The sequence below is a fragment of the Acomys minous genome, assembly GCF_964271855.1.
Source record: "Acomys minous genome assembly, chromosome: 19".
NCBI lineage: Eukaryota > Metazoa > Chordata > Mammalia > Rodentia > Muridae > Acomys > Acomys minous.
Window position 1 is genome coordinate 5,012,061 of NC_140499.1, and position 26,959 is coordinate 5,039,019.

At 35.7% G+C, this 26,959-nt stretch overlaps 1 protein-coding gene and 1 long non-coding RNA gene across 4 annotated transcripts in view; one reads left to right on the forward strand and one right to left on the reverse strand.

Annotated features, from left to right (window-relative positions):
• Positions 1–26,959, reverse strand: part of NAALADL2 (N-acetylated alpha-linked acidic dipeptidase like 2) — a 1,351,869-nt gene that overhangs the window by 989,455 nt on the left and 335,455 nt on the right. The gene's annotated exons all lie outside the window — the stretch shown is intronic.
• LOC311590225 lies at positions 19,569–24,777 on the forward strand. Its single transcript, XR_014776799.1, has 3 exons — positions 19,569–19,767; positions 21,485–21,543; positions 24,131–24,777. It is a non-coding gene; the product is annotated as an uncharacterized lncRNA (long non-coding RNA).

The window sequence follows — 26,959 nt, forward strand, 5'->3', positions numbered from 1 at the left end:
GAAGCTGCAATCAAACATTACCTAATTTTCTTTTTGTTTCTTTTTTTGTTTGTTTTTTTAAATTTCTCTGCATTTATTGTCATTTTTTTCTTTTTTTTTTAATTAATTTATTCTTGTTACATCTCAATGGTTATCCCATCCCTTGTATCCTCCCATTCTTCCCTCCCTCCCATTTTCCCCTTATTCCCCTCCCCTATGACTGTTCCTGAGGGGAATTACCTCCCCCTGTATATGCTCATAGGGTATCAAGTCTCTTCTTGGTAACCTGCTGTCCTTCCTCTGAGTGCCACCAGGTCTCCCCCTCCAGGGGACATGGTCAAATATGAGGCACCAGAGTACATGAGAAAATCATATCCCACTCTCCACTCAACTGTGGAGAATGTTCTGACCATTGGCTAGATCTGGGTAGGGGTTTAAAGTTTACCGCCTGTATTGTCCTTGGCTGGTGCCTTAGTTTGAGAGGGACCCCTGGGCCCAAATCTGCCTATCATAATGTTCTACTTGTAAGTTTCTAGGACCCTCTGGATCCTTCTACTTTGCTATTCTCCCATGTTTCACCTAATTTTCTTTAAAAGTACAGAACCAAGGATGTATCTGTTCCCTAAAAACTATTGAAGAAAAATATTAACAATTATTATAATATTCAGTACTGTGCATCATGAATTAAGCAAGGTAACCTATGCAGTTTTTCCTATTATATCACTGAAGCTCAAGCCTGGTGTTATAACCCATATCTAGATAGGTGAAGGTATTGGCTCCTAAGCTGAAAGTGAAGTATATTGCCAAATAGGTTAGTAAGTGAAAAACTGAGACATTAAACTAGATAAGTCTGATGCTCCACTTCACTAAAATATGTAACTTTATGATTCCCTGTCCATTGAAGGGATAACGCCTTTGCCAATGCAAAAGGGTGATGGCACTGATGGGAAAGGGGATCATTGATCCCTATTACTCTTTGGGGATCCATGAGCTATTAATGGATGGTGGAGAAGGGAGTCATTATCTTCAGTTAGATACCCATTTATGAGTTCACCAGGCTCCAGCACAGAAATCTGGTGAAACCCAGCAGATCACAATCAAAACAACAAAATATGAACATGGGAAAAGGACTTGAAGGGATGAAGAGAGTTGACATGGATAAGAAAATATTTTTTAATAAAGGGATCTGGTAAGAGTAAACAGAGTGTGTTGTGTACATGCAGACCATTGTCAAGTAGCAATTTGTAATAATAAGAAAGAGCACTAAAAATTAGTGGTTAATGAGAAATCTTAGAAGCAGAATCATTTTGGAAAACTCCTGAGAATTTTACCTGGAAAGTGTTCCCCTTTCTCCACATCCTCACCAGCATGAGCTGTCTCTTGAGTTTTTTTTATCTTAGCCATTCTGATAGGTGTAAAATGGAACCACAGAGTCGTTTTGATTTGCATTTCCCTGATGACTAAGACATTGATCACTTCTTTAAGTGCTTCTCAGCCATTCAGTACTCTTATGTTGAGAATTCTCTGTTTAGCTCTGTTTCCCCTTTTTTAGTTGGATCATTTGGTTTGTTGGTGTTTAGTTTCTTTAGTTCTTTATATATATATATATATATATATATATATATATATATATATATATATATATATATATATAAAATATTAGCTTCTGTTTGATGTAGACTTGGTGAAGACCTTTTCCCAGTCTGCAGGCTGTCATTTTGTTTTATTGACAGTGGCTTTTGTCTTACAGAAGTGTTTCAGTCTCATGAGGTCCTATCTATTAATTGTTCATTTTAGAGCCTGAGCTATTGGTTCAGGAATTTGTCTCCTGTGCCAAAAAGTTCAAACCTCTTCCCTAATTTCTCTCCCAGTAGATTTAGTGTTTCTGGTTTTATGTGAGTTTTGTGTAGGATGAAAAATACAGATCTACTTGCATTTTTCTCTAGTAGACTCCAGTTAGAGCAGTACCATTTACCTGGGGAGGTTTAGGCAAGAAAGCCACCATTGCTACTGGCCTGGAAGATTTACTTAAGGGAGTGCAGACAAAAGACCTTATCCTATTGCTGGATATTTGGGTCACAGAAACTGCAGTAATCAAGCTTTTCATAAGCCTAGATTGATACAATTGGCAAAGAAGAAGATACCTGAAAAGTAGTGCAAAATTACTAGTAAAAATTAATCATGAAAGTGAATCTGAAGAGAATAGATACTAGATTTTTCAAAAACTTACTTATACTACATATACTACAATGATAAAAGAAATTCCATAATATTCTGTCATTGGTTAACTCTGCAGCACACCTTTATAACTCACTTTTCCTTCCAGTTTGAGTTGCTCTCTTTTAATCATTTTATGACAATGATTTTGTGATATTTATTACAAAAGCAGAAAAAAATAAGTTTTTTGTACAATTAGAATTTGTGTTTTATTAACAGAATACAAGTTTTTTTCTCTATTCATAGAGGATTCCATCTACTATTCTAAGACTCTTAGAAAATCCAGTGTAGTGGATGTAAACAAGTTTTTCTTTTGATCCAAAATGTGGGATGTGAAACAGAATTGTGTGAGGGTGTGCAGCGTTTGTCCACTGGAAACAGACTTGTGAGAGTATAGATCATGATTGACCTCTAGAAGAGTAACTGCCTCTTGTCGGAGCATTGTCTTTCACAGCTGATAATCATGTTAGTATAGATGCTGATACACACACACACACACACACACACACACACACACACACACACACACACACAAATATATACCGAAAACCAGCAACACCTCTTTTTGGTTTCTTGACTTTTGCATCTCCTTACATCCTGTGGCTGTTCATCTCTCCACTTCTAGACATTCATAGAGAGAAATATTCCAGAAAATGTTTTGAGGTTCCAGGTTGAACCTTCTGCTTCAGGTTCCAACTGCTGTAGTGAGGTCACTTTTGCTGAATTTCTGGTTTTCTGTTTAATTTGTCTGCTGAAATCCTGACAACAAAGAGTGACATTTGCCCAAAAACTGACTCTAAAAATGTCCACATTCCTGTCCCCATTAATCTCTTTTCTCTCCTATTGAGGGTAGGTGGGTTGGTAGGGAGGTATAGGTATTAATGAACCCCAAATAAAATAGTTGTATAAAAGATCAAAGCTGAAAGTCCAGAAAAACCTCTATTTAGTTTCTTTCTTCATTCATCCTTTATTTCAACCACAGGTACACTCAGTATTTGGTTTATCATTACATTTTCACACACTTACAAGCAGAAATTTATGAATTGTAGTTTGCACAATTCCAATGAGGGTGAAAGCAACTACTTGGTGTGATTATACTTGCATTTGATCCACTGCTTGGCTCATTCCAAGCAATAGTAACATTGGATAGAAAAGATATCACTTAATTTGATGATATGATCTGTCATGTTTTAATGAAGTGGATTCTAACTCCATATGGTAAAAAGTCCACAGTCCATAGGCTTCTCCTGTGAGAGGGTTTAACCTGTGTTCATATCTAGCACACATTTTGTGGCCACAAAAAGAATGTTATAACAACAATAAGTGAAAATTATAATGAGCTGCATATGAACTGGAAGGAATTATAAAAAAGAAGTTAGAAAGAGTAGTTAGAATGGAATAGATACATGTCTTAATTGATTTGGACCAAAAAAAAAAAAGTTTTTCGAATTTTAAAAGTAAAAGGAAAGCCAGAGTCCTTCACATGAGAATTGTAAATTAACATTCATTAATCTCACAGTAAATTCATACCTGCATTATGTTTTTTTCTATATAGCATAGGGGCAAATACCTTGGTAAAAAAAGGAAAGGAAAGAGTTTCTTAGTTCCGTTTTAGAAAGAACTTCCTAACAAGGCTAATATAATAAAATAACCTGTGGGTACAAGGATAAGATTAAAATGGTGTAAGAGCCTGAGCTGGTATACAAAGGTGCTTGTAATAGGTCCTTTTCTAAGATCCATGATCTCATGAGTACCAGGAATCTCACTAGGTTTCTATCATCAGACACTGCTTTCTTTTTGCTGAGTGAGCAAACCTTAAGTCCAATTAGACAGCTGTTGGTTGGAACTGACATCTGGACATATAAGTGGTACTTGAACTTTTATGTATAGCTTGTCATGGTTCATAGATACTGCTGCTAGGCAGGACTATTTGTTTCTCTCTCTTAGAATTTGGAATAGTATTTTCTGGAACTATGCACATTAGACTGCTAGATATAGGATTTCATATCAGGTGAAGCTTGAGTCATTAGGGTTGTGCGTCCTAAGTGTGCGATGTCTTTAACAACAGGGGCCTACCATCAACACCTGAGAAGCAACCAAGTGCTATATCAAAAATCTGTATTGCTTTGGGAGTCACTTAGACACCCTGACAAAGTAAGAAGATGCCTTATATTTGCTATTGGCCTTTGTTAGTCTATGTTTCTAGCGTGGAGCATTGCCAGCCCACAAATTACACACACACACACACACACACACACACACACACACACACACACAGAGAGAGAGAGAGAGAGAGAGAGAGAGAGAGAGAGAGAGAGAGACAGAGACAGAGACAGAGACAGAGAGACAGAGAGACAGAGACAGAGACAGAGAGACAGAGACAGAGACAGAGAGACAGAGAGACAGAGACAGACAGACAGACAGACAGAGACAGAGACAGAGACACACAGACACACAGACAGACAGAGAAAGACAGAGACAGAGAGGCAGAGAGACGGAGAGCAAATTTAAGTAAATATAAAATGGTATAATTCCTTGAGGCTTTATCAAACAACCTTGGTGTTATTTGTCCCTCATTCACTGTCTATATTAACCTTTCTCACTCTTTCCCTGTCCGTTACTCCCAGATCATGCTACCTGAATCCTGCTAGTTTCCTTCCAGAAATATTATCCCTTTATTCTTTCTTAGATTCTGTAGTTACTCCATGTTGTATACTTACATATGAGGACTTGGAAGTAGGAACCAAAGATGAACAAGAAAATGTGGTGTTTGTCTTCCCGGGTCTGGTTTCCTTCACTCAATGCAGTCCTTTCTAGATTCATATTTTACCAGCAAATTTCATGATTTCACTTTCTTTACATCTGAATATTATTCCACTGTATATTTGTACTATATTTTCATTATCCATTCATCTATTGAAAGAGATTTATGTTCTTTTCCTTTTCCTAGCTATTGGGAACAGGCCAGGTACGAATGTTGCTGAGCAGGGATCTCTAAAGGAATATATCTAGTCCATTGGACATATGCCTGTAAGTGCTATGGCTATCCCATCTGGTAGATTTATTTTTAGACTGTTTTAGAATTCACCATACTGGTTTCCTGAAGGGCCTCACCAATGTGCCTTCCCACAACAAGTAATGGGGATCCTCTTTCTCCACAAACTCATGAGTGCTTGCTCTCATTTTGTTGATCTTAAGCATTCTATCAGGTAGGAGATGCAATCTCAATGTTCTTTTAATTTGCATTTCCCTGATTGTAAAGGATGTTGCCACTTTTGACGTATTTCTTAGCCCTTTTCATTTCTTTTATGGAAAGTACTGTTTACACCCCTCCCACAGAAAATTATAACAACCATCCTTCATCAAAGAAGTTTCTTCATACAGCAATGGAGATTAGCAAAGAAAACTCCTCAACAAATGCAGAAGTCAATGGGTCATGGGAAGCCCAGCCTCCCAAAAGATACATCTAACTGTAGCTCCTGCATGTGGATCAGGGAACATCCCAGAAGACCAGAAATACTGAAACCATCTAAATATGCTGAAGTCTGCTGTGAAATAATCTCATCTAGAAATGGGTGTGTAAACAATACTAGAACAATATTAATATCAATAGGCATGTGAACATGGAAGGGGGACCCTAGGCAAACAACTGCTCATCAGTTGAAGAATCTCATAAGAGCTTCTTTTTAATTGGGGGTATGGAAACTCCATGCATTAACTGTGACATGTAGGACCTATGAAAGGATATCACAAGCCACAGGGCAAAGGTGACATAGCTTCCTGGTGCAACAGGTTTCATTTGTTGTCTGCAACAACAAATGCAATGTAACCCATCATTTTAAAAAGATAATATATGAAACCAGTGAGAAACATGCAAAAAGGCACTTAGTCACAATTCAGATGACCAGAGTTCTAGTGCCTAGACTCAATTTTGTGGAAGGAAAAAATTCATACTAAAAGTGGTTCTCTGACTTATAAATTCATGCCATGGCAAATAAGTAACACACACACACACACACACACACACACACACACACACACACATATACACACACAATGTATAAGTGCTAAAAGAATCTTCATGCTTTTGAAGAGAGTTTATCTAAACACAAGACAGTAAAAGCTGTGCCTTACATAGAGGTAGGCATTCCACTGATCTCTGTAGTCATGAGAAGTAAACCTTGTAGTAAGTTAATAATTTCCACTGTGGACAAAGACATGGGACAGGGCTGCTACCTCTGTTGCAGGAGTGTGTGAGTACTCTTCAGTCACTAGAAATTGTGTCTGTCCCTTCATTCCTAACTGCAAAGATAAAAATCGATTTAAGTAAGCGTATTAAACAACTTCAGTGTTCTTGGCCTTTTAAAGGGCATTTTTGGGCAAAGATGGATGAATGAGTATATAGGTTGTATTCATTCAGAGCATGCAGGCATGGGCTGACAGCAGACAAATCAATGGCTAATCCCAAGCAGCTATCAGATGAAGGAAGCCAAAGGGACTTTTTTTCCAAGATGAAAATGCAGCCTTGACTTTTTTTGTGGAACCATGTGAGTGAAGAAATACAGAGAGATGTTTTCATTATCGACAGTGAACACATAGCTATTGTAATCTAAAATGAGACGTATTTTCTGATAATTCTATTTTAAGAAGATCAGCATGCTGAAGAGCTAGAGAATAAGTGTGATTTAAAAAGACCCACAAAATAACAATAACAAATAAACACATCTTTTCATTTGCGGCTTTTATTTTTAGCATTTGGCCTTGAAACCTCTCTTAGACTTCTTTGTTTATGGCTCCCATTTTTGGTTTCCTGTTGCCTCCATTATCTTTAGAGCTTGTAGCATAGTAATCTCTTGCTGCAAACTATTTTATTTTAAATCATAGTGGAATCCACAATGAAAACTATTTACCAGCCATTGTTCTCAGGGGTTGATCTTTCATCATCAGGCTGTGATCTGAGTAGAGCTACTTGCATCCTGAGTGCACTGTGTCAGTTATTGATAAAATTTCTTATTGTAAATTCATGTAAATAAAACATGCTCATAAAAAAAAAAGAACATGACCTTAACTTGTAAACTATCTTGTCATAACGGGCTAAAAGCTACTCATAAAGTTAAAACCTTAAATGAATTACTCTACAAGGGATGGCAAAATATTTCAATCCTCCTTTGCAAAGTATTTGTTTTCCATTCTATTATTAAGCACTTCCCCGGGTTTCTGCTTTAAAGTGTGCTTGACAAAGATCTCACTATATTTTCATGTAAAATATTTGAAGGGGTATTTTTAAGCTAGTTTGTAAAAAGCAAACAATTTAGTAATTCAAAGGCATTATTAAGATTCTGAGTGCTTTTGTCATTTAATTTTATTCTTGTGGATAATCTAGTGACTCAATTTGTTCCCCTTCCTCTTAGATATAATTGACATCGAGAAATACTCCATATCACTTCCAATCAAGGAAACTTAAAGAAAAGAAACTAAAGTCAGATTTATTATCTTCCAATTTCTCCTTGCAGTAACATATCTACTATGAAAGCATAATAAGACAAAATATTGTCACAGCATTTTTCATGATCCATGATGGCATTCTTTTCAAATGAGAGGAATTTTGGGGATGTCTCACCACACAGTTTGCAACCAAGTTAGTGGGGTCTATCAACCCCTAGCCAAGGTGTGTGTAGTTGCACTGCTCCTATTGGGACTCAGTCAAGACATTTGCAGCTCTGGCAGTGGACAAGTTGCTGCAAACAAGCAAGGAACTGGCATGACCAGTGGGAAAAGAAGCCAGTACAGGACACAATCAAGAATTTAAGACACAGTCATTAAGAGTAAGTGTTTTAATTTCTTGTTTTTAATAGCTGAATAGTATTCCATAGTGTATATGTACCACAGAGTCTTTATCCATTCTTCTATTGAGGGACACTTAGGCTGTTTCCATGTTCTGGCTATTATGAATAAGGCTGCTATGAACATGGTTGAGCAAATTTTCTTGTTGTGTGCTGGAGCATCTTCTGGGTATATTCCAAGGAGTGGAATAGCTGGGTCTTGAGAAAGCCCTATTCCCATTTTTCTGAGATAGCACCAGATAGATTTCCAAAGTGTTTGAATTTCAGACAGCTTGTTGAAAAATGCAGGAATTTGGCAAAACTAATGTTATGGGCTTGCTATGTGAATAGATTTCACACACATGCACACACACAAAAAAAAACCTATCATCTGAAATTTTTTGATGGTAGTATATTTTAAATAATTTTGTGATAATGAAAGGCATATGATTGACAGAAGAGATATTGTTCTACAGTTGACAGTAGGTGAGATACTATTATGGCATTAAGTTTCATTCTGAGTTTGAGGTTCCATCTACACTGTCACTGAAAAGGAACACAATTTCAAACCAGTGTTGGGTATCCCTTGTAGAAGTAGGTATGCACCTTTGTGTTTTGGTGAACTTTTGGTACACTTTACAGTTGTTCCAACTGCTGTTGTTTATGGCAAAAACAACAACAAACAACAAACAAAAAACACAGGATACCAATGGTAAATCCAGGAACAACATACATTTCATATTTTTCCTGTCTTGAAACTTTTACCTAGGCCACAGTTTTTAGTATTCTTCCAATCTAAATAATACAAACACTCATTAAGCTCCTGTAAGAACTAGATCTTGTTCCATCAATACAATGTCTTGGGATGCAAAACAGTTACACACTTTAGATACAAAGTATTTTATAAACGGATACATGAAACATTGAACTTGCATTAGAGATTTTTAGTCTGAATGCCACCCCTGTAGTAAGAATTTTGAAAATTTTAAGAGATTAAAACTGTTCATGTTATCTGGCCAGACTGACATCATTATAGAAAGATTCATCAAAATGCACACATAAAAGTAAACAATTATGTAGTTATTAGGCAAATGCAATAAATGTGAATTATTTCAAATATTTGGTATTTTGTGTCCTCTTACATACAGTGTTGCTCAGCACATCTGGAAGTCTTCCCTCATCCATAAACTTAGCTTTTGTGGAAAGATGGAAACTCATCAAAGTTACATTGTGCTATCAAAGAGTGACAGTCGAGGATCTTGTACTCACTGCAACTCCCAGGAAGCTAACTCTGCCATGCCACATTGGTGTCAGCTTAACATATGGATTCAAATTTATTATCCCTAATCATGCTATGCTTTCATAAAGTAAAATGTGTTTTCTATTGCAAATAGTTGCTACAGTAATTCATTTGTTACCTATTATGGGTAGTGTTCTGTGCTTGTGATAAGCACATGCAAGTCAGATATTAACTTGGTGACTTTAGTTCTTTCCTTCTACCAGGGAAGTCCTATGCTCCTCAGGCTTATTAGCAAAGACCTGGAGCTATGGAGCCATGGCACCATCACACCTGTACCTGCTGCTGCAGTATATCTACAGCCAAAAATAGGCATATACTCTGAGGTTTTTCAGAGCAAATGAAATCTAAGTATATACACCCACAGACTTGTTCTTACTCTGTACTGTAAGACTGTTGCGTGGCCTGGCATCCTACTTCCTTCAGATAGGTTTTCTGTGACTTAGTTCTGCAAAACATATTTATTGTTTATTATGACATTAAAAACTACAGAGCCCCTATAGATAAATGACCAGGAAAGACAAATAAAGATAATTTATGCAAGTGAATAGTATCTATGATAAAAGTTCATGGACAGTCGGGGCTCAATAAATTATGCCCTTAAATATGATTTACAAAATCTGTTTCAAATTAAACAAAGAGAGAATTTCAATGTTTGAATATAATACAGTAACATAAATACTTATATTACAATTGTTTTTACTTAAATGAAAAAACAAGTTTAGGATGTTGATTATAAAAGCTCTGTCTGCAATAAATCCTACTATTGAACTTCCATTAAATTAAAGCTACTTTCTCACTCAGTAAAACATCCTACTCAGAAAATAAAGCTGAATAATAAAGGCGTGAGCACAGGGACCAGCTTTCAAAAGGATGTATATATAACTCAGTTTACTATGGTTAGTAAATAAAGGAAGGAACAGTACTGATGTGTGAGTGTGTATCTGTGTTTATGATGTTGAAAATTGAGCTTAAGACCTCATAATTATTAGTCAACTACTTTACCACTGAGCTGTAAACCAAGTGCTCTTTTTAACTTCTTCAGAGATATTTTGTCAGTTCCAGGGTACATATATACCAATACAGTATCAGTCACATATTTTCCTATGTGAGAAGATTCTGGAATTTAAATTGTGTTTGGTTTTGCTTTTGACTCAAATATATTTGATCCACTGTGAAAGCACAGGCTGACCTCATGTTCACAGGAACTTCCTTCCTTAGCTTCATGTGTTCTGTGATTGCAGACAGGAGCCATTTGGGTCAGCCTTCCAAGTGTATTTTAAGTTACACTGAATGGTAGACTCACATATTGCAAGATTTTCCTCCTTGTCTCATTTTATCTTCTGCTTTTATGCAAAGCACGCCATGAGAACTACACAGCTGTATACTATAAGTGTTTAATTACATGTGTGGATTTGCTTAATTTTTTAAAACTCTGATGTTCACATAATGAAGAATACATTTATTTTCTACTTTGTTATTTGATGTCTTGACTATTCAAAATTAAATCGTTCATGGGAAATAATATTAGATGTAAGATTATAATGTGTTGGTGTGGATTCTTACTATTTAGGATATTCAAAATATCAAATTATCAATTTGCTTCTGATAAATGAACAGTTCTCAATCACTGTGGAGGAATGTCTTGAGTGCATGTAACAACTGTCAATAAAGTTCTGTTTAGCCAATAAGATGAGCAGAAGGACAGGAAGTGGAAGGTGGGACTTCCTGGAGAGGGAGTGGAGCCAAGTTTGACAGTTGAGAGGGAGAAGGAGACAGTTTGAAGTTGACAAGGAAGGGAGACAGAAGTCTCTGAGGATCATAGTGGTGAGTGCTTGGGATAAATGTATGTTATGAGGTTTACAGTAGTTTATGTTAGTTTACAAGTAGATTTGTATAAGTTTAGATTCTGCTTGGCTTAGTGCTTGCAGCTTTAAAGTATGTTTCAAGCTCTCTGTGTCAGTTACTAGCTTTGTAGGCTGAACTGATACAATTTACTGTAACAAAACATTTCCAATTTTCATGCATATTATATTAATTTGTTTACATATGTCATCATAAACATTGAAAAGCCAGGATCTGTAGTAGACAAATTTCATAAACCAAATAGTAACTTCATTGAGTACGATACTAAAAATCTATGTGGCTTCTGCTACTGAACAAATATAAATATACATGTGCATCAACACACACACACACACACACACACACACAGAGAGAGAGAGAGAGAGAGAGAGAGAGAGAGAGAGAGAGAGAGAGAGAGAGAGAAATGAAAATAAAGGCAATAAACAAGTACTTGTTATTTTCTTTTAAGACTATACAGGGTTTTAGTTATTTGGAAGAGAATACATCCTTTTGTGGATGTTTCAAATCTCAGTAACTATAATTATATTGAAAAAGAAATGAAAACAATGTTCACTATAAAAGTAACATGCAAAACAGGATGAGAGCCAAATTAAATATTTATTATTCAAGCCTGCTCTATTCGTTTCTGCTTCTAACATTTGAACAATTTGCATATACTTGCAAACTACACATTCTTAGAAGAAAGGCTTGCTGAAGCTGTTTGTGTAGCCACGTGTCAAACAAGCAAGTAAATTACAAAAGGAAAATATGTTCAGTGGAAATTGCACAAAGAGAAAAATAATATTTTAACGCATTATTTTGCATCAAGTACATGCTGTATCAGATCAAATGGGATGGCTCTTATTCTTGTGCTGCAACCTGATACTGTCGAGTGCACTATGAAAGTAAGAACTGGAACCAGCTACCAAATGCAAGTCCTGGCCAGGAGAGTCAGCAGTATTCACTTTTTTATGTTTTTCTTTCCTTCTGTTATGTAGAAGCCAAAGTTGAATATATCAAACATTGACTGTATTGGTATTCATGCTGCAAAAATGTAAAGTAGAAAAATGCTGAAGTAACAGATAGATTCTTATTCAATTAAACTACCACTTCGCAAAATGCTAGCGTGTGAACTATATAAAATTCGAATTCTCTCAGGGCCAGGGCACTAAAATATACAATCCCATGCTTAATAAATGATTACAATTATATTCAGTGTTTAAAATGCTTGCGTTTAATTTCAAGTTCTTTCACTTTTTGTCTTAGGATTGTGTTAAGCAACTTGATCATTCTGTGTGTTCTGTAATCTATTTTTGGGAATAGTGGGGCTTATCCTGGCTTGTTTACCGGATGACCATAAAGACGCAGGAATCTTCTCTGACAGGATTGTGCTTAGAAATATACATGAGGAAACTAAAATACTGGATGAAAGGAATATGTAAATTACAGTTGTCAAACCAGTGAAAAATCTTTTCATACACATGCTTAAATAAAATGTCATTCAGAAAAGATAATTCAACACAGAGGGATCTCAAAAGTCAAAGAAATACAACAGAAGCAAGCTCCCTGAAATCTGTCAATTTTACTTTCAAATCTCACATGAGACACTATTATGTGCAGAACTGGGATTTTTCAGTTTTGTTGTTTGTGAAGAGGGGATAGTATTATTTTCACATCACACATTTCCCACAACTGTCTTCAAATTAAAAAGTAAATAGTTGATTGGGTTCTTCACTAGCCTCATGTTGGAAGCAGTACTTGTTTCTCAGTGTGGATTATAATTTTTAAATACAGTGCTTAAGAAACATTAATATGAAGCTTAAAATGAGCACAATGGAAATTTCAAAAAATAAAAAACAGAAGTGTTCAAGCTGATAGGCTGAAGACCTCACATAGCTCCTGATTACTGTAACTAGCCACACCTTCCCAGTAGAGAAGTTAGCAGAACAGAATGAGCAAAACACAGAGCTTGTATCTTCATTCTGACCAGAGACAGTAATAGTGAGCTTCTGTAAGCAAGCTGGACTGACACGGTTTACTAAAACAAGCTAGAAACAAAAGGCTTAAAATGAAAATAAGCCCTCTCACTTGTTTCTTTTTTGTTTCAGTGAAGGAAATGGAAACAGGAAGGATATGAATAGGTGATAGGAAAAGAAGGTAGGATGCAGGTCAAATCATAAGATCAAAGAACAGCTTAATCTTTGTATTATATAAATATATTAATGATAAATTATTCTGAGACTCATGTTTTATAAAAGTAAGCATTTAAGGAATATGATGCTATTTTGGAAATCTTGATGCATGCTAAATATTTTAGAGTTGAATTTTACAAATATAATAGTTATTAAACAAATTTTCATCTTGCTTCCTTTTAAATATATTTTTAAAAATTTGTGTGTATGTGTTTGTGTGTATGAGTTCTTGTATGTATGTGCGCGCACATGTGCATGCAGATGTCTTTAGAGGCCAGAAGATGGTGTGAAATCTCCTGGAGATAGAGTCAAGGGGGTTATACATGGCTAAATGTGGGTGTTAGGAACTAAGCTCAGGTCCTTTGCAGCAGCACCAGAAGCTCTTGGCTGCTGACCCAGTCTGCTCAGCCCTCCTTCAGTCTATTTTATGTCTACTGAAGTTCAAGACAGTGAGTTTTATTGTGGCAAACAAAGCATGATAACAGTTACACATTGACACACCCATCACCCATGTTCCTCACTTGTCCCATCCTCTTCCCATTCTCTCCTTCTTCCCCAAAATACTCCTTTAATGCTTTCTTTTACACACACACACACACACACACACACACACACACACACACACACACACACATATCACAGCAACATACATCTATTGCATGTAAGAGAAATCATCATGAAATACATCTTTTCCTGAACCTATGTTTAGGATGTTAAGTCAGTTTAAGAGATCGCTAGGAGAAGCAATGGATGCTAACAAATTTAATCTTTTTTTCTGCATCTCATACCACTGAATTAATATCTCCATTTCCTGTCCTCAGGACTATTCCCCAGTGCCAGTTGTTCAATGTTTGTATCCACACTATCCTGAAAACCATGAAATTAGAGGACCTATAGCTTGTATTTGCCCTGTATCCTCATTATTTGGAAAATATTTACACTAAGAAGAAGAGCAACAATTACTCATTAAATATACATGGGAGGAGAAAGGAAGAAGCATTCTCATGATAACATCAAAAAAATGGTACATAGAAATTTGAGAACCTAATCGGCATACAATAGAGAATAATATATGACAATACTTTTAATGTAATATAATGTATTATATAGGTGTGGCTACGAGTTGCAAGTAAAAAATTTGCAAGAAGTAATTTGAGAGAAGTGTGATCTCACCTTTAGAATGTCAATTGAAATATTTTAAAATGTATTTAAATATATTCATAGATAAAATTACCCCCTGGTGCCATTTTTATGTACATGTCTATTTTATAAAGCCAATCACAACCCATTAGCAATGTTAGAAATGTCACAGTAGAAATGCAACATTCTTGGTGGCCTTTGAAACTGTGTTGTTAAAATTCATTAAATGTCTACTTCAAATATAAAAGACTAACATAAATACTATGGTATAACATAAAATATTTAAATGTAGTATATGCCTTAGTTACTTTTCTGTTGTCATAAGAAAATATCATGACAAAATAAATATATAGAAGAAAACAGTTACTTTGGGAGCTGATTTTTACAGTCTAGTACCATCATGGAAGGAAGCATCGTAGCAGGAAGGCATGGTGCTGGGACAATAGCTAGTGCTCACATCTCATCCACAGCTACAAGGCAGAGAGAGCTAAGTGGGAATAGCATCAATCTTTGGAAACCTCAAAGCTGTTCTTAGTGACAACGTCCTACAACAAGGCCATACCTTCTAATCCTTCCCAAACACTTCCACCAACTGATTGCAGTGGGGCACGAGCAAGGATTCAAATACATAAGCCTGTAAAGGCCGTTCTCCTTCAACCACTACAGCACACCAGGATAAAATTTATGGTGTTCTTTTGCAAGTTTGTTGTTATATTTTCATATATATAATTTGGTTTCCAGACTCTTTGATATTGAAAATAGTTTATTTCAAAACAACTGTGGGACTCTGCTGGGTAAGGTTGAAGTCTGACTTCTCTGGAAAGCCATTTTGTGCTCAGTCTATGAAAGTGGACTCCCTTTTCTCAGCAGGGTTCCCACTCCATCTGATCTGATAACCCCATATCTTAAAAAGAGTGTCACATAACCCTCAAGGAAGATTACAGGCCAAACCTTTTCCTGATAAGGAACTTGTTTAACAAACACAGGGAGTTCCTGCAAGTAATCCACACTATGCTGAGGAAATCCTAGCATCCATCAAATGCCCTCTGTTCATACCTAGATAGTATTCCCTCACCAATAGGATAATTAAATACTCTTTTCTCCTTGTGATAGGATCCTTGTTTTACTCCGTGTAAATGAGCTATTGTATCACTGTATGTAGATTACATATCCTGACACACTTAGCCATAGCAAATCAGACACATTCAACCTCAAACCCTTCTCACTGCTATCTCCAATTGACATCCACTTGCAAATGATGATGATGATGATGATGATGATGATGATGATGATGATGATGACGACGACAACGACAATTTTCTCCAATGGAATCTCATTGAGTATATTAACTAAACTTAAAGGTAGGCCCCATGTCCTGTAGTAGATAGTAAACACAGGCAATTTTTTGTCTTATTGGTTTTTTTCTGGCATCCTATGGTTTCCAATTTTTATAGTGTGCATGTGTGTGTGTGTGTTTATTGTACTTTCTCTATGTTATTATTTTTACTTAATTTGTGTTTGTTAGTTTTTTTTTTTTGGTTGTTTTCTAAAGAGAGAGAAATTATGGAGCTAAATTGGTGGGACTATGGTGTGGAAGATCTAAGAAGAGCCAGGGAGGAAAACTATATGTGAAAAAAAAATATTTTCAATAAGGTAGAGTACAATAGAGCAAGATAGCCTATATGGTAGTCTGACTACTGATTCCACAAAAACACACATGTATACACATATCACACACACACACACACACACACACACATACACAGAGAGAGAGAGAAAGAGAGAGAGAGAGAGAGAGAGAGAGAGAGAAATTTAAATTTTTGTATTTGACAGCCTCCAGAGAGAACATGGTAGAACTGAGGTAACCTTAGGAAACAGCTTATGATTCCAGAAAAGAAGCATCACCAGCTTCCAAACAATGATTATCTATGGGTGGAAAAGTACTCATTTTCTATTTTCTTTTTTTTCTTTTTTTGTAATCTTTAAGCACTCTCGACTTCCATTCTCACCCTTCATTAACAAGGATGAATATAAATATTAATGGTAAATATAACAGATTGAAATAAAATACCGGTTTGAACTACTGGAGGTGAGTCTTCTATTGTCAATACCTCTATAAGCAAGAAACTAATAAAGTTAAAAAAGCTATTTAAGTGATTAAGCAATTTCATTGGACAGAAGACCATCACTTTGTAAGTATAACCTGCTCAGCATATTTTTAAGAGACTCCACTCATCAGGAAACAGGGCAGATGCTGGGACTCCCAGTCTTACTCTGGCCTGAGTTCTGAGAGTGGTATGGTAGAATAGGGGGGTGGAAGATCCCTAAAGATTTAGGAGCCACAAAAGGAGATCATGAAGGTTGGCGGGTCTGGATCGAGGGGAACCTGCACAAACTATTGCATGAACCAAGGACAATGTATGCAGTGAACATAGACCCCCTGTTCTGACCTAGCCAATGGACAGTTCATTATCTATGGTTGTGGGGAGAATGGGGACTGTTTCTGACATTAACTCTGGTGTGCCCTCAACCCATTTGATCACTTCCCCTGGGTGGGGAGACCCTGTGGGCACTCAGGGGAATGTGATGCAGGATATCTGGATGAGACCTGATAGGCTGTGGTTCTATTGTGGAGGAGGAGGGGAATAGGATGGAAGAGGAGGGAGGGTCAGAATGGGAAGACACAAGCAAGGGGGTGACAATCAGGATGTAATATGAATAAAATATAATTAATTCAACAACAAACATACAAAAACCCAAAACATCCAAAAGTCCCATATAATGGGGTTCTTCCATATACTACACTTTGAAAGGAAGAAAATGAGTCAAATGCTGAAAACTGTACTTTTGTTTCTCAGGAACTTCGACTCTCTGTTTCTTAGGTTGCTTAGATACTCTAGTTGTATTATTAGACATTAGATACTTCTCAGCTTTATTCTTTCTTATAAAAAGAAAGCTATTGTTGAACAAAATAATTTCATTGCACATTAAGGTAATAGCATTTTGAATTCAAGTGTTTTCAAGCCCACACAAGTGAAATCACATCCACACTAACGTAAAAGTTTCTAGTTAGATTGTACATTCTTGTGTCCTAAGTGATAAGATCTTTCTAAAAGCCATATAATCTTTTTTTAAACAACTGAAATTCTTAGATGACATAGCTATTTGCACAATGTTCATTTTATGAGATAGCTAACTAAAGTAAAAATTAATTTAAAATAATTTGTAAACATTATTAGACTTTTATTTTCCTAATTACATGGAAATTTGCTTAATTTATAAGAAGAATATTTTGCGAAACAGAGAAATGTTTTTATGAGCTATGAGGTAGGAATATGTCACACCTTAGAAATTATCAAAACTATCCCTTTATTGACAATGACTTTTGTTTAAAGTGCTATCCATATACCATTCATAGAGCCTACTATGGAGTATTGCTCATAAAATAATTATTTTTGGTTTGAAAAAATAGTCAATGGAATATGCCATAATAGGATAGTATTAAGTGAATTGATGTAATCCAAATGTAAGTAAAGGTTATGAATAGATAGTAGTTTATGATTGAATGTATATTTATATATATATTCATGTACATATATACTCATATATATATGATCAATGGAATAGTGTCAAGCTAAAAATGCATACTATATATGACTGATCTCTTATTCTTCAGACAGCCATGCAAATAAATAATAAAGAGCATTTTACAAAGAATACACAGCACAAACTATACCATATGCACATATATAATACAATAGAATATTGATAAAATAACACAAATAGCTCTCTAGCATTTATAATTTATGTGAAGATTATAATAATAAAAATTCACTGTTTTAATTCATAAGGGAAAAACATAGCAAGAAAGAAGAATATTTCTCTATAACCATATCACACCAAAATGAATTATATGCTTACATATTTACAGACATTACTTATCTGTGAACACCTTGAAATTTAATAGTTCTAGTGATACAAAACTTTTTATTTCAAAACCTATGACATATTTGTTAAGAAGATAGTGACCATTTTACTTTATATAAAGCCATTCAATTCCCTAACAGTGGGCTGTCTCCTACTCTGTTTCCTGCCAGTGGATGTCTTTCCCTTAGCTAGGCTGTCTTGTCAGGCCCCAGTGGGAGATGATGTGCTTAGGCCTGCTGCAACTTGAGGTGCCACGGTGGGCAGATAACCCTTGAAGGATCTCATATTCTCTGGAAAAAGTAAAGGGAGGATGGGGGAGGATGTAATGATGTGACAAGGAAAAGAGGAGAGAGAGGACTGTGATCAGGCTATAAAGAGGTTTAATTAATTAGTTAATTATTTAAAACATATATCAGTATTGTTTACCAGTGTTAACTGCCACTCTATACAGCATAGCTAGGTCATTGAGACACTTAAGTGACATTCAGCTGATGAATGGATAATAAGATATGCTATATATACACAGTGAAATACTATTAAGCCATAAAAAAAAACATTGTGAAATTTGTGGATGACTATCCATCAGCCTTATGAAAGAAGCTTGTTTGGCCAAAGATGTGTGTGTGTGTGTGTGTGTGTGTGTGTGTGTGTGTGTGTGTGTGTGTGTGTGTGTGTATGAGTGACAGTAATAAGGGATCATGTAAGAGATTCAAAGAAGGAAGAGGTAGGGAGGATTTATATTTTAATTTAAAATTCTTTTACTTAGTTGTGCAGTTGTAAAAGACACCTTTAATTCTAGTACTTGGAAGGTAGAAGGAAGCAGTTCTATGAGTTCAAGACTAGCCTGGTCTACAGAGTAAGTTACAAGACTTCACAGAGAAACCCAATCTTAAAAAAAATCTTATTTAAAGAATAGACATTGCTAAAATTTTTAAATTAGAATTTTAGAAGTATTAACTATAGACAGAAATGATATATTTTATGAAGGTCAATTCAAAATGAATATATTATCAAGTCTTGCTTCTACTACTTAACAATAATGAACACAAACTTAATAGTATCATTTTTATAGTAATACCCACTTGACTTTTGGTTTTACTTTTAACTCTCCAATTGATTTACTATTTAAGAATTTCATATATCATATTTTAACATATTATTTCCCATCATCTAGCTCACTACAGAACCCTGGATGCTCTCTATCTACACAACTTCATGTTCTTTTGTGCAAACTCAAAACAAGAAGAGAATATCCACCAAGAGCATGGAGCACACCTGAGCCATGGTCATTGATGTACCAGTGTCACTACAATGAAGAAAATTGGTTTTCCGTATCACAGCTATTTGAGTGAGTAAATCTTTTTCACAACAAGCTTAAAAACAAACCTCTTGCCTCTTTCTCAACCATAGTGGGGATATAAGCATTTGGCCCATGAATGACTAATTCCAACTTTCAAATTTTAATTAGTTTTTCAAGAAGAATGTATAACAGATAATATCCACGGGTTTGGGGTATCACATGAACCTATAATGGAATGCCATGCTAGCCCTATCAAGGACTTTAAGTTATTAAGAACTAGGATTGTACAAGGAACAAATCCAGCTTCCCTTCATGGATTTTTATTTATTATTGTGGTGAGGACATGAATGCATGTCACAAGATGAATGTGGAGCTGAGAGATCGATTTGTGGGATATAGTTCTCTCCTTACACTACACTGCTTCAAAAGACTGAGTTCAAGGTTTTTTTTTTTTAGCCTTGTTGGCAAGCAGCTTTAACTATTGAGGTGTCTCTCTGGTCTCAAATTTCTTTGTAAAAAAATTAAAAGTGAGAGAAGATTATGCAAGAGTTATTAAGAATAAAAGATGAAATATAGACTATACTGCATTTATAGTTACAGTCCAGCTGGATTTTTAAAATGAGAATGAGGACAGCAATTAGAGGGGGCAGTGGAATTTTGCATAGTAGTGTGGGTAAAATTGGATTAAACAGGAGGCAAGAGAATTGCTATACAAGATGGAGTTCATGCACCAGAGATTTCAAAGATTGTTCCCAAGGCTACCCTTCCCAATGGCATCACATTAGGTTCTAATTTCAGTGTGGGACTCTTGGAGAATACAAAAGACCAAATCAAAGTAGTTATCAAGTAAATGATAGACAAATATAGAGAAGGTAGCCTAATGCCATGCCCAAATCTCAAATGGGTACTGTCTGCATTCTGTGGGGATTTTCCCCTGAATGACTAAATGTCCTATATAATCTTTTAGTAACACATTGAAAATGTCTATACAATGACATTTGTAAGATATAGTGATGTAATAAGTCCTCTGAAGATAAGTCCTGAGATAATTACTCCAATGTCCACAAACATTGAAAGCAAAATGATCACTCAACTTGTAGACTCAAATCTATTTTGTGTCTTATTTTGAAGTGTTTTTATTTCTTTTTAATCTATAGTTCACCAACATCTAAAGGGACTATAGGAAAATATATAAAAGCATAAAATACACTAAAATATAAAAACTACATTTGAAGAGTATAAATATTATACAATATAAAGCTCCCAAAATTATCTGTTTTAAAGTTACTTTGGGCTGTGAATAGGTAACATATTACTATAAATAAAACACACTTGTACAGAAAAATATTTCTAGAGCACACAAATCATGTAATGGAGAGAAGGGGAAAAATTAAATCATATGATAAAGCATATCTATCAAACCCAGTTTTTTCCAAGGAATATATTGTCTCTTAATTCTGCAGTTTCTGTATATAGATTACTGTTATTGATACAACAAATGAAGAGATGAAGATTAATGAAAATACTTAGCTACTTACACTAGCAAAGATGTTCTCAGCAGAAAACAAAATACTTCCAAGCACACACCCAGTATAAGGGTTCCTGACAATCTCTCTATTTAAGACATGGTTCATGCTTTGTGAAGTTTGCTTCTATGTGTAACATGGAAGTTACTCACACTCCATTTTGGGTTGGACATGGAGGAAGCATGATTCTGTCACCCTCACTCATTGTTTTACTCACTTCTGCTTTTTGTACTCCTCAGAATACTCTGGGAATGATGAAGGAATCTGTGATTACTTCAGTCTCAAGGACCTACCAAATGTGTGTGAGCTGAACACTTCTTTCTGAAATAATGATGATGAGAGTTGAGGCTGTGGTGATGAGACTAGAGTACGAGGGCTCCAGCCTCAGCAGTGGTTCAATCCATGGAAATATTACTAGCTAAATGAACTATTAGGAAGATGTATAAACCGCAAGGCAGACAAACGTCCTTGGGTATAAGATTACCACCCCTCTCTTCTTCCTCTTCTTCCGCGTCCTGTCCACTATGGGGTGGCTGCTTCTATCCACACAATATCTCTGGCCATGATCTTATTCCTCACAACAAACACAGAAATGGCAAAACCGATGAGCGTGGGCTGAAGCAAAAATACAGATACGCATAGGATGACTTTTTCAGGTATATCCCCATAACCAAAGCCTAACAGCAAACCATACAATTCAGATGCCATAATAGTAGGTATAACCAACTGTTTACTGAATATAGCAAAGGTCGGTAGCTGGCTCACTTCAAATAGATAATATCACAAACACAACTGTACAACACACTTGTCTTATTCCTCTCCTGTATGAGGAACAAACCGGTCTCCCTAAATTTGTGTCGAAGTCCTAGGCTCAGGACTCAGAGACAGTTTATCTATTTGTAACCCTGTGTTTCTGAGTAAGCACTCAGAAATTTGAAATATTCTCACCACAAGATATTTCCTGACGCAACATGACCTGCTCTGAATTCGTTTTCAGAGAAAATAGCAAAATACCTCAAATCTGTTTTTGAGGACTTTTTTTTTGTCTTAAGACAGAAAGACAGATATCTATTTGTGCTTACTACCTATATATCCCACACCAGGCCTCAATACCATAAAGCAAATTCTGACTTCTGAACTTCATTTTAACTAAGTACAGGCTCATTTTTTTTCAATTCTTAAAGTATAAAAGGTATTAGAAAGAATGTTAGACTGTATATTCTGTATGACATGTAAACATGTAGGCTGATCACTGGTTTTATGAAACCTAGACGATTTATTCCTCAGTTATCATTAATATTTTTCTCTGCATTTATTTCAGAGTACAGGCTTCAAAAATAGTTAATTTCAATTTCCAGCATGAAATGTAGACTCATAAATATACTTGTCCAATATTTCTTAGTTTGCAATTTTGTTTAGTGAGCTATTTCTGCATTACCTGAGCCAAGAAAGCAAAAGCATATTTTAAATTATTTAGATCATATGGGTTTTCCAATATAGCTTATCTATTCATTTGCATGGCTTGCCCTTTTATGCACACTCTTACTTTATGAGTAGCACAACATAGCAGCAACAGTATTCTGTACTAATGTGTAAATTTTCATTATATCTGCCTTTTTAAGGCTACCTCATCATTAAAATATTGCTCCTGGAATCTGGAGTGAGAAATGTTAATGTGGTTGTGATTCTCAAATCAGAGATTGTGGGGCCTCTCCTGAGCTGTCATTCACTCATCTCGATTATCTGAAGAAACAGCACACATTTTCGTTGCAGCTTCTAGCAATGAGAGAAATTAGATTGATCATGCACAACCCTCATTCAGCAGAGTCTCAATATACTAATAAATTCTAAGAATTGAAAAACATCAGAATATACCACTGTGTGAGAGGGTACTGCAAATTTACTGTTAGCATCTTGAAAAATGGAAGAGAGTGAGTGATTTTCCCTAAGGATATATCTTCACTTATAGTCAGAAAATTCTGAGATAGAGAAATGATTTGGATCTTAAATTCTGTACCCCCAATACTTATTAATCTGTAGTTCTTTAGAAGTATACATTTATTATTATTATTATTATGATGATGGTGATGATGATGATGATGATGATGATGATGATTATTTTTATTATCTCAATCCAGTGTGCACAGCAATACTTAAGACACGAGTACACTGAAACTCTGTACATCCTTCCATAGAGATATTTTATCTAGATTAAATGGAAAAATTGGCTCAAAATAAAGATTAGGAGAGGATAGCACTATGAATTGAGTAAGACAAACACATTTCAGATCAGGGTCTAGGAGAGGATCTGGTGTGGCCTGGACAAACAAAAATTCCTTGGGATATTACTGATGTCTGCTCCCAGCCCTCTGGCCATGAAATAACTTAGATATTTTCTCTGAAGTGATAGCACCATGTCTTTAACATCCCTGGGTCGAATGATACTTACTTACGCATGGACCACGGACTTACATGCCTCCTACAATTGATATTGAACGAAGACATCTCAACGTGATCATCCGGAATTCACATCCTTTCGTCTATCATTATCCATGTCACACCTTCAGTATAACGAATGCTCCCTCATTTGCGCAAATTTCCCAAAGACTTTAGATTCAGTGTTTCCTTTTCGTGGTTACCCGCTTTCCCTCTGACTTCTATGACTTCGAGATTCATCTTCACAGCTTTGATTTATCTAATAAGAAATGACCTTCCTTCTAGAACTTTGCTCACCCAAGTGCTGTGTTTCGCGGGTAGTCACTGGGTCACGAGTAACTCTGTTTATATAAACATTGATAGCAGCCTAAAAGAATAGAAATACACAAACAGATATACTCTCATAAAACCTAAGCTGACCTAATATATTTTCTTATGTCTTTTGCTAGGACAGCATCAGAGTTTCATGTTTATACATAAACTTATTTCTGCCTGAGGCCTTAAAAAGATTCAACTCCGTGGACTACAGAAATGGTTCAGAAGACAAAATGATTGCCACACAAGCGTAAAGATCCAGAGTTCAGGCCTCCATCACCCACTTAAATGCTGGCTCAGTGTTGTGGCTGACCTGTTCTCCTGGTATTTTGATGATGGACACAGGAATGGCAGGAGCATGTTGGTTAAGTAGATAGAGTACCCAAATTGATGTGTTCTTGGCTCAGCAAGAGACCCCCTTCACTAAACAAAGTGAGAGTGAACGAAGATAATGCCTGGTTCAATCTCCAGCCTCCATGTGCAAACAATACACATTCATGTGCACAATTAAGTCCCTCCCACATAACACACACACATGCAAAATAAAGTAACAGTCTGGATTGAAAACAGAAAATTCGGAAGAATTGTGTTACTTTTTAAAATATAAACCCTGGTGAACTAATCAGGCCAAAAAAAATGTACTTTGTTAAGAATACAGCTAGATGTGTAATAGTTTATCTAGTTTTTAAAATGTGAACATTTATTTACATGGTTTGGTAATGTAGGTCCTAAATTAAAGAACTTTTATCAGCTCAAAGTATCAAAGCACATTCTTGGGGACCCATGCTGGCACTTCTTCCCAGTTCCAGATCTAGCCAAGAGCATTAGCTTACACTTCCGCATGGCTCTGTCAAAATAATCATCAAATCCAATAATTTGCCTTTAAAACATCTAGAAACATAAATAAAACAAGATGCATTATGCAATCTTTGGCATTGTGTTTTCATTACACTTTTAATTTTTCCCTCACTTGTGAAATATTTTGTCAGTTTGAAAGAAGAAATACAAAAAAAACTAAGAAGTTTGTATCTGAAGAATTAAAATTCAACTATCACCCTAAAAATGATTTATTTTCACACAGTGTGAAGAAAGAATCACACGGGTAGCCATGTATTTGCTTCATACAAGAATGGCTGTATTTTTTTTTCAAAACATAATAGAGAAACAGATGATTTTCTGAATGTGTGGAGTGGAGAAGAAAAACAGTGGTGTTTTGTTATTATTGTTGTTGGTGAATTTTACTGACCCTTCAAACCCTTGTCCTCTTTATTTGAGGGTGTAGTACAGTTATACGATGACATATGTGTGTGTGAATGCTTTAGGGATCTACCTGACTACTGCTTCCTAGTATTAGTGTTTCAGATGTGTCTGTGAGCTTGGCCTTTTGCGTGGATGCTGGCAAACACACTCTGGTCCTCTTGCCTGTCAGAGACAGCTCCCTAGGCACTCATGTGACATATTTAACTCAAAGAGATATTTGATATTTTTAAAACTTTACAGTTCAATTTTGTACATGATTTTCGTTTTCCTAATCAGTATACTTTATCTTTCCCTAAATTTCTTATCCCTCATCAGCAAAACATAACCAAAAAGAGGAAAAAGGAAAAAATGGAAAAGAAAAAAATATTTCTTAAAAATGATACAGCAAACAAAACAACTTCAATCTACTTGTTATTTAGGGGACAAAGAAGGTTTTTGTAGGATACATCAAGTCTGTTAATCATCTTCCCAATGCAGGAGTAAAGGTATCATATCCTTGTTTCATAGAGCTTTGTTAAGATGGATATCATGTGAAATATCAGGGGCCAGCTTACTACTAATTAAATAGTGTTTTAGACAGTATCCTGGCCTTTTGGTACCAGTTAACTAAGTAGGCATTGCTATAAAGAGAACAGAGCTAATCATGTAATCTCTGTGCCATACACAGTCACCAACTGTGCAATACGCATTAAATCAGAAGAAGGAATATTAAGTGAGAACAGCCTGCAGTGGTCCACTTGAAACCCAGTGGTAAGGAGGTAATGAAGACAGGAACATAACTCAGAAATAGAGTACGCTCATAAGGTTTAAAGCCAAAATTCACATTTAGAACACATTTAAAAACTGTAAGTACTTAGATGTCATTCCAAAGAATTCAAATAGCATAATAAACAAATACACATAGCAGGAAATCAACATGGGTGAAATATGTATTTTATTTTCCCAGAACCTGCATCCTATGAGAGTGCTTATCTACACAGAGCCTACATGGCACCATGATCATTCATGGATAGAACATGTCAGACTAAGCAATTCTTTACAGCACCACGTAAAGAAGACAAAATAAAGTCTACCATCTTGACAAAGAAAAGCTGGAAACATGACTAAAGCAGACTGTATGGATTTACATACTGAGTTGTTCACAGTGTATCTAATAAATACATCATGCATCTTCCAGGTTTTCCACTTTGCACAGGCAGAGCAAGAGTACCTCTGGGTTGTGAAACCAGAGAAGGCGGGGCCCACAAGGACGTCTGGTGTAGAGCACGGCAAAGATCATAAGGCACTATATTATCTGAGAAGTTGAGATAAATAGTAAGTATCTACAAACAGCCTTTTACCTCTGAAACACTTTAAATAGCAAGGTAGAGTGTGTTTTTCACTCATCCTTGTGGTTTGTAAACACTAGTTAATTAATGCCAGTAACACTCTGATGAATGTTAGTAGGTATTTTAAATGATCTTGAAATAAAAATAACTGATGTTAATGGTGTACATTTGTACGATGTATTTTTTATGGAGGGTTGGGGTTCTCAACTATTTTGCAATTGCTTAACTCACATTAATCTCTATAATATTGTGAGGCATATAAAAATATCATTGTAAGTATGACTGAAAATTTTGATGTGGAAGGAATTTTATTGTTCTGAATTCCTTAATTTCAAAATCTTTCATATTATATGATAAGTTAAATAATAATATCCT